Consider the following 9,796-nt stretch of genomic DNA (forward strand, 5'->3'; position numbering starts at 1 on the left):
GTATACGGATGTAGATGCAGAGCTGTCGATGCCGAGATATGCGTCCATGGATGTAGAGCTGTAGACGGAGAGCTGTGGATATATAGATCTGTCTATAGACGTGGATGCGGAGCTGTCGACGTAGAGATATGTATGTAGACGTGGAGCTGTAGATATATAGATGTGGATGTATAGATGTGGATGTATAGATGTGGATATATAGATACATAGCTGGAGATGTAGAGCTGTAGCTGCACAGGTATGTTTATAGATGTAGAGCTGTAGGGCTGGTGGATAGATATGTATATATAGTTATGTATATATAGATAGATATCTGTGTATATATCTATAGATATCTGTATATATATATCTATATGTATATATATATATATGTATATATATATATATGTATATAGATATATATATAGATATCTATATGTATATATATATCTATATATATATAGATGTGTGTATATAGATGTGTGTGTATATCTATATCACAGTGCCCAAAAAAGCAGAAAAACGCCAAAGAGGACTGAAAAAACGCCAAACAGAAAAACGCCAAGTGGAAATGGCATTTTGCGATTTCCTATTGAATTACAGCTAACATCTGGCTGCAGGCGTTTTTCACAAAAAAACGCCAGGTGGCGCTATTGGCGTTTTTATAGGTGTTTTTAGCCAAAAAAACCCCAATGGAAACCAAGCCTTAGGAAATTATTCCTTTAGCATCCAGCATAACATCCTAGTTAAAAGGAATGGTATTGGAGGCCTGCTGCGGAAGCTACATGGGACACCAGATATGGCTGTAAATATGAAAAAACTTAGACCGCGGACCTTAAGTTTTTGCCAAAAATGAAAAATTTTAACAACACTCAAAACCTTTAGGAAATTATTCCTTTAGCATCCAGCATAACATCCTAGTTAAAAGGAATGGTATTGGAGGCCTGCTGTGGAAGCTACATGGGACACCAGATATGGCTGTAAATATGAAAAAACTTAGACCGCGGACCTTAAGTTTTTGCCAAAAATGAAAAATTTTAAAAACACTAAAAACCTTTAGGAAATTATTCCTTTAGCATCCAGCATAACATCCTAGTTAAAAGGAATGGTATTGGAGGCCTGCTGTGGAAGCTTCATGGGACACCAGATATGGCTGAAAATATGAAAAAACTCAGACCGCGGACCTTAAGTTTTTGCCAAAAAATGAAAAATTTTAAAAACACTCAAAACCTTTAGGAAATTATTCCTTTAGCATCCAGCATTACATCCTAGTTAAAAGGAATGGTATTGGAGGCCTGCTGCGGAAGCTACATGGGACACCAGATATGGCTGTAAATATGAAAAAACTTAGACCGCGGACCTTAAGTTTTTGCCAAAAAATGAAAAATTTTAAAAACACTCAAAACAGGGCTGACCAATCAGAGGGGGGGACCTGGGCCGGCCGCTGATTGGTTGCTGGAGTCAGCTGACTAGGGGCTGCCCCTCAACCCTAGCCTCCTGATTGGTGGGTGGCGTCACCTGACCAGGGCTGACCAATCAGAGAGGGGGGAGCCTGGGCCGGCTCCTGATTGGTTGCTGGAGTCAGCTGACTAGGGCCGGCTCCTGATTGGTTGCTGGAGTCAGCTGACTAGGCTCAGCCAATCAGGGGCTGCCCCTCAGCCCTAGCCTCCTGATTGGTGGGTGGTGTCACCTGACCTGGGCTGACCAATCAGAGGGGGGGAAATATAGAAACCTGGGCCAGCCCCTGATTGGTTGCTGGAGTCAGCTGACTAGGCTCAGCCAATCAGGTGCTGCCCCTCCGCCTTAGCCTCCTGATTGGTGTGAGGTATCATATTATTTTATACTTTATTATTATTTATGAATTATTATAGGAATCATGAGACTACTGGCGTGGGAAAGAGCCGGCAGCAGCCAGATTTGAACTCACGACCAAGAGGGTGGAAGTCCAACACCTTAACCACAACTCCAAGTCACAGATACTGGAACGCACCTGTCTCTCTGTAGTCTAATGGCTAAGGTGTTGGGCTTGGTACTTTGAGGTCATGTGTTCAATTCCCCTAGGCATCAACTGTGTCTGTTTTGGGTTTTTTTTGGTTTTTAAGTAAGCACATAGACTAAAACATAAGCCATTTTGTCTTTGCCCTTACAAGCCACCCTTCTTTAGTTTATTTAGTGCATTTGTTTGGGAGTCAGGCTAGCTAAAGGGCTGTAAAAACTAAAGGATTGTTTCTGTAGGGCCTTATACCTGTTCTCTGTGGTGCAATGGTTGAGATGTTGGATTTAGTTTTTGAGGTTCTGGGTTTAATTCACTCCAATTGATTTATTTGGTGTGTTTGTTTGGGAGGAAGGCACGCTACAAGATTGCAATGAGGTCAAAAACCAATGGATTGTTTGCAGGGGACAGGTTTGCTAGTGTCTGTAGTGTACATGCTACCCTTCTTTCTTTTATTAATTGTGTTTGTGTGGGAGACAAGCTAGGAGGCACTCCCATGTGGCTATGTAGAGTAATGGTTAAGGAGCTGGACTAGAGTGCTTAAGGTCCAGGGTTCAATTCCCCTGTGCTCCATGTTGTACGTGCTCTCTTCTACATTGTGCTTTTTTTGTTGTTGGGTGAGGGAGAAAAAAAGCTATTGTTAGCAACCAGGTAGACCAAAACACAAGCCACCCAGTCCATGCATTTAAATTGAATGATTTACTCAAAAGGATTTGGGTCACTCTGTCAGCATTAGCCATTTTCCCCACATTTGGATATTTATATCATCATTCACAGGCCATACAAATCATCAACTTAAAAACTACCCCTGCATTGTATATTTATCCCACCATACATCCCCACATTGTGTATTGATTTATGTGATGACCCTCAGCCAGCCCTATATCTAAATGAATGCCCCATTGCCCCCCACACCCTTGTGTATTGTCCTCATCCATTTTGTTTGAGAAATCCAGGTGCTGTGGTTGCAATGGGATGTGACTGATTGGCTGAACCTGGTCAAGTGACTCCACCAGCCAACCAGGCATTGGGATTGAGACCCAGGTGGGGGGATTTAAACTTCACTTGCAGCCCTCGACTCTTTTGATGTTCATTTTCTTTGAGAAATCCAGGTGCTGTGGTTGCAGTGGGATGTGTCCAGGCCAGGGCTTATCTTTGTACAGTATTTCCCCTGTCTCTGTTTTTGCATTGCCATTGGCCCTATTCTTTTGTGTTTTAGTTGTTTTTTCCTGCTTCCACCTTTGCTGTTACTGAAGGCACAAGGCATCTCAGACCCTATCGTCTCCAATATTACTAATGTCTTTTACTTCACTTATCATGAGTAGTTCTTCTTTCTGTAGCTTTCACATGTCCAGTTCAATCCCTTTTCTGTTGTGTTGTGTCTTTGAAGCTAACGTTCCCTCGCTTTATTAGTCTCTACCGCTTCTGCTGGGAGGCTGTTCCATTTCTCTACCACTCTAGGAGTGAAACTTCTTTACATTACATCTAAGCCTCTAACTCACTAGTTTCAGATTATGACCTTGTTTAACCATTTCTCCTCTTTTGAAACAAACATCCATCCTGTGATTTGTTAAATGCCTTTACGGATTTCAAGTATTTTCTCCAAGCTTATACATATCGAGATTTCCTAGTCTTGCCTGTTCCTGAGCCTGCGTTATTCTTATCTACAATGGTAAGTTGAACATTTCTTTTCACTGTAACTCATCTACTACTCATAGTTTCCTCAGAGAATTGTGTTGCTTCTTTACATGTAGAGCTACATATAGTTTATTGGTTTTGAATTGTTTCTGCATTTCTTCCTTGATACATAAGAAAATCCAAAATGCCCGTAAGTGCCATGTTAGATCAAATTTGAACCGTTGTATGGTTTCTACACTTGGTCATCCTCTCCATCTGATAAATATGTGAGTGTCGCCAACACTTCCCCAATACTAGGTGGATCAGTCTGTTTCAGTTTCTTTCAATGATGACTTTAACAGATAAAAGTAGGAACCCCAGTAACCTGTGATATTTAATTTTTATATGCTGAGGGATGGCCACCAAAATGTGCAATTGTGGTGAAGAACCTTCTTGGTAACCTCTGAGTAATTGACACATCTAAAGACTTTTGCTAAATGAATAAAACTGTACCCCAAATTTCTGGAGACTATTGCATGTTAAACTCTGACACCCCACTTCCTGATAAACCTAAAAAATGGGGGACAAGAAATCTTTAAAACACACACACACAAACAAAAAAACAAAACAAAAATTATAACACAAATGAAACCATGTGAATAGGGAGCTTGTGTTGACCCAGGAGAGCATTGATACATATAATAATTAACAATGTTGCAATTGTGAATAACACATTTTATCCAACTTTTCTTGTAATTTTTGAAATTAGGCAAAGATTCCCATATGGAACAGATCTACCAGTGTGTCTATGCCTCGTTTAGCATTTTAATGTTTTATTATTATTATTAACTTCCCCTCTCTCAGTACTGTATGTCCCATTCTGCTCTCCCCTGCTTGCTCCTATTAAATTGAAAAGTCTCCCTCAACTGTTTGTTTCCACTCTGCTCTTAGTTCCCTGACCAAATGTTCTTTCTCCTAATATCTTTGCTTTCCTCTTTGTCAGTACATTTATTTCTATAGCGCCAGCAGATTCCATGGAGCTGTGCCATTTTCTGCCATGCCATGATTCTGGCTGTGAGTGCACCGTCTTCATCTCGCATGTCTTTACCAGGGGATTTCCTTTGGAGATTTCTACAATGCCTTTTCCCCTTCTGTCTGTGTCCATCCTCAATCTCTCCATGTCTGTTCTGGTCAGTCACATTGATCCTGTATATGATTTTTCTTTTTGAAAATGTAATTATTTTGTTGGAGGGGGTTGTAGATCAGTTGTACAGCCTCTCAACCAGAAGTGGTAGAGTTTAGTAGGGTAATGGAAGATAAACATTTGCCGAGAAATCGTATAGCTGCCCTGAAACAAAGACGAGGACTTCAGCGTTAAACACACAGGCTAGATCGGCCCAGTGGTTCATATTGTAATTCAATCTCTCTATGTCTGTTCGTTTTGGAAGAAAAAATGGCCAATGTGGTCCCATGGGGTACCTCACAATAGCCAAGGGAGTGTGGCACCACAATATCTCTTAAGAATATTGGCACCTTAATTACAGTAAAGTCTTTAACACTGTCATACTTTCCCGAAATAGAGCAAGAAATGATCTGCTTAACAAAAACCATCTTCCCCTCTGTGTGTAATGAGCCGTGGGTGTTGTTTTACGATATGTGTTGCCATGTAGGTTACCGTTGTATTCTAATGGCTTTCCCCCGCAGACACCACCCTGAGCTGATTGTTTTTGGTGGCAATTGAAATAAAATCCTTTCCCTTAGATATACTCTTAGTCCCCATGTGCCTGTTGGTGTTGAGGACATGCTTATCACAAGGTTGTAAGATAAGCATTTAGTGTCATTGTCTAGGACAAGATTTGGTTGAGATCTCATAGACAAGAGAGATATGTTTGGCCAATATGTCAAGCTGTCAAACACCCTGCATTATGTTTAAGACTACAGTTTCATTGGAACAGGAAAAGACCAAAATATTATTATTTTTTTTTTTTTTTGTCGATGGGTTACCAAGTAACAAAGCAAGAGCAAGTGCCATTAAGGTCTGTGATGCTCCTGAATGTTGCATGGTCATCTATGCAGATTCTGCTATTGTCTGGGCCAGTGCACTATTGGGTAAAAGAGGGCTAGGTGGTAAGGCAAATTGCTTGCCTCAATAGAACAGCCTTTTAAGGTGGCTCATTAAGTCGTTTTCTTTTTCTGCTTTACAAGCGACAGTGGTGGACTCCACACAGATTTTACAGAGACCCTGGCAATGATGAGAAGATCTGACATTCTAGGACATGCCGTGAGCCCTTGCAGCTGGTAAGACTAACAAGAACGTGCGATCAGAGGCAAGATGGTCCGTAGTTGTGCAAGCATTTGCAAAACCACCATTATGTGTGGCCACAGAGTGTGGAACCAGCCTTTGAGTGAGCCTTTCAACGAGTGAGTATGAACATGTAGATTTATTTTTATTAAGTACCAACACAGCTTATTGATCCAAGGAGAAATCTGACTGCCATTTTGGGGTCAAGAAGGAATTTTTTCCCCTGGTTAGTGCAAAATTGGAAAGAGCGAAACTGGGGTTTTTTTTGCCTTCTTTTGGATCAACAGCAACAAATTAACCGATATAGGAAAGGCTGAACTTGATGGACGCATGTCTTTTTTCAGCCTATGTAACTATGTAACTATGTAACACAGTCTGCGCAGCACTCTCTCCATGTCGCCCTTGTGTCCCTTCCTCCCATCAAACAGTTCTGCTGCTCATAGATCCTCCTCTTCCTCTTGTTCCCTTGATACAACTGTTTCTTTGCCTCCCTGTTTCATTCCCCTTTTGTATGCTTCTCTCTTTGCTTAATTCCATAAGTTTTGCGACACCCCCCCTCTAAATAATTCAGTCATCTGCTTCAGTCCTCTAATACCTAGCCGCCTAGAAGGTTTAAGGAAGACGCTCTCTTTTGCCACTTGTTTCACCAATCATTACTTTTACCAACCCATACTGACCGCCCCTTGCCCATTCTCCCCTCCTTATTTAACATAGCATTGCTAGAACGTCGCTGGTGTGAGGACAAGCCACTTGAACTTATGGGCCTTATGGTGGAAGACCAAAGCCTTAACCGCTACTCCAAATCAGAGGTACAGGTTACCCATTTGAAAACGCATAAAAACCCTGGTATGTATCAACTCTCTCTCTATAACGTTCTTTATAATCGAAAATTATACACTCTTAAAAATGTCTTATGAAGTGTTCCATAGTGCAGGTGTAATAGCCAGTTCATGCGTTAAAATTGCATGATTTTGTCAAAGGGATTTGGGTCACTCTGCCAGCATCAGCCAATGGAACCATGCACCTCTCATACCTTGGAGTCAGACCTTCAGATTCAAATCTTACTGGAATGTGGCTTCCCTTTCGTGCTAACCTTTATTTCTTTTCCCTCTTTCGCGATCAATGCAGGAAGAGCTGCTACGTCGATTTGGAACAACTGTTGTGCCCTGGAGAACCTGCTCAAAATCCTTTGGCAGCGCACAGGTTGATGAGAAGCTGGATGAGAAAATCATCTATGAAGCGCATTAGGCTTGTCAGACCAGCATGCTATAAATTGGTCCTCCACAGTCTACGTACCATGAGTAAAAATGTTACAAATGCTAAAATGTTAGATTTGATTTTCAGGGAGCAGGGATAGTGAACAGGTTGGAAAGAGAAGATAGAGGCAGCACCCGTTCTTGTTGTTGGTAGTAAAGTGGTGTTTTTTTGTTCCAAGTTGATGGCCACAAAACACCCCCACGTCTGAGGGCTCAGCTAACAGCACACACCTGTGGGATAAAACAAGCAGTGTGTCCTGCATCAATTGTCTATTTTGTCACATTAACGGCTCAGTGGAGTTTGCTATCCCAGTTTGGAGTTAACGGAAGTATGGAAAATGCTACACCCAATCACAAATGGAGTCTTGCTGATCCAATAGAGACGCAACTCCCACCTAGGAAGTGACTTGACATGGCATGTTAAGGAACCTCCCTTTTTTTTATCTTTTATGGAAATAAAATCAATTATTTAAGTGTGTGGGGGGCGTGGCTTGGATGGCGGCTGAGTAAGACTTGCGGTGTGGGAGCTCCTCCAACTCCTAAGCTATATTCAACTGATTTTGGCAGTTACCGGGATATTATCCACGAAGCTACTATTACCCACAGCGCGCATTATGTCGGCGAGCAAGACCAAGTCATCGGTGGGCTCTGTTCCGGCTTTTTTTGAGCCCAAACCCAGACGTCGGGCCTCTTCCCGCGCTTTACCTACCATCCGCGACGACGCAGAAGATTCCGATGCTTCACAAGGCCCAGACGCCGGCCCCTTACCTCACTCACCTTCGCCTCCTCCGAGTGATCCAGGCGACGGCGTTTTAACCGTCACCGCCATGAAACGGCTTCTGGATGAGATGCGCTGCAATTTTAAATCAGACATGGCGGAGGCTTTATCTAAACTCCACGTGGATCTCCAAGAGCTTGGCGTTCGCACGTCCCACTTAGAGGACAAAATGGAAGAATTTTCTTCGGCACATAACACAGTGGCTGATGCGTGCACCTCTTTACGAGACGAGATTGACACGCTTAAACATAAATTTGGCGACCTGGAAGACCGTTCCAGACGTAACAATCTCTGCATCACCGAGGACATCACCACGGACAAGCTACGTACTTACACCACCAGTCTTATCCAAACTATCCTGAACCTCCTGTCTTCTGAAGATGTCCGCATCGACAGAATACACAGGCTACCTCGCCCGAAAATGGTGAAGGGGTCTCCACCTAGAGATGTGATACTACGCATTCACTTCTGTGATTTGAAGGAGCAACTCATGTTGAAGGTGCGTCACAAGCAAGATTTACCGGCTCAATACTCACACCTGCAATTTTTTCAAGACCTGTCGCAGCATACATTACATCAACGGAGGGCCTTCTCCTCCGTCACCTCCACTCTCCGGGCACACAAGATTCCCTACCACTGGGGCTTCCCCACGCGCATCAACCTTTCCAAGGATGGAGTGGCTCTCTCCATTGCTTCACCATTGGAGGGCCTGCAGCTTCTTTCGGACTGGGGACTTGCCATACCATTGCAGGATTCGTCATCACCGCGCACCGCCAGGACCCGCTCACCTGTTCCTGCATCCTCTCCGAAACACCTCCAGCTGGAGTGGGATACAGTCCCCACCAAGTCGCCTGCTTCACTCACCTGATCTCTCCGCCGCCGGTATCCTTTTTCTGGTGACTGCCTAACTATTCGCATCACACGCCATTCATACACGTTTGGCTTTCTTTTTTTCTTTTTCACACCACGACGTACATTGACGTTTTTGACGTAGAACTAGGCTCTTTGGAGTTGGGGGTTCTCCTTCGCCGTTCCAGGGGTTTCCCTTCCCCTCTCGGTGGGTACCATGTTACGGTACTCCTGGACGGGGTTCCCTCCCCCGTGTGGCGCCCATACACGTCCTGGGCAGCCAACTGCTTTTCGGCTACACAGCGTTTTTTTCTTTTTTATGTTCCCACGTTATGTTTTCAGTTTTTATTGTTCATGTCCTGATGGCGGTATCTTTTTGTTTTAAATTCGCTCTACATCATACATTTATACTTCGGTTGTCATACTCTGGGGTGTCGTCTCTGCATTCTGCACATGTTGCGGTCTGTACACACCATTTTCTTTTTTACAATTGTGTTTCTGGTATGTGGTCCTTACTTTTTTGTTTGTTTTGTTTTGGGCATTGGACGCGGCTCTCCCATGTTGTATTGCCTTCTCTGGGGGTCGCCACCGTCTTCCACTGTACACTACACGATTTCACTTTAAGACTCCACTTTTTTTGCTCATCCTTTTATCCTCCCCTTAATGTCATCTCTTAAGTTATTATCCATAAATGCTAATGGCCTTAACACCCCTCACAAGAGGAGGATGTTATTCTCCGAAGCAAAAAAGGCCCACGCCCAAATTTTATGTGTGCAAGAGACCCATTTAAAACGCTCAAAGCCTGCTCACATATACTCTAAAGATTTTCCATGGCAATATCACTCCATGGCCTCATCTTGTAGGGCTGGGGTTTCAATTCTTGTCTCCCGACATGTATCTTTTCAACTACTGGACCAGATGGTGGACCCCCAGGGACGGTTTTTATTCCTCAACTGCATCATCAACACAGTCACTTACACATTGGTTGCTTTCTATACACCTAATACCTCTCAATTACTTTT

General features: G+C 43.2%; 1 long non-coding RNA gene across 1 annotated transcript; it reads left to right on the plus strand.

Moving 5' to 3' along the window:
- Window positions 1–5,827: 5,827 nt before the first annotated feature.
- Window positions 5,828–7,530, plus strand: LOC128505236 (uncharacterized). The gene is made up of 3 exons (XR_008355555.1): window positions 5,828–5,887; window positions 7,020–7,247; window positions 7,372–7,530. It is a non-coding gene; the product is annotated as an uncharacterized LOC128505236 (long non-coding RNA).
- Window positions 7,531–9,796: the final 2,266 nt, after the last annotated feature.

The sequence above is a fragment of the Spea bombifrons genome, chromosome 9, assembly GCF_027358695.1.
Source record: "Spea bombifrons isolate aSpeBom1 chromosome 9, aSpeBom1.2.pri, whole genome shotgun sequence".
NCBI lineage: Eukaryota > Metazoa > Chordata > Amphibia > Anura > Pelobatidae > Spea > Spea bombifrons.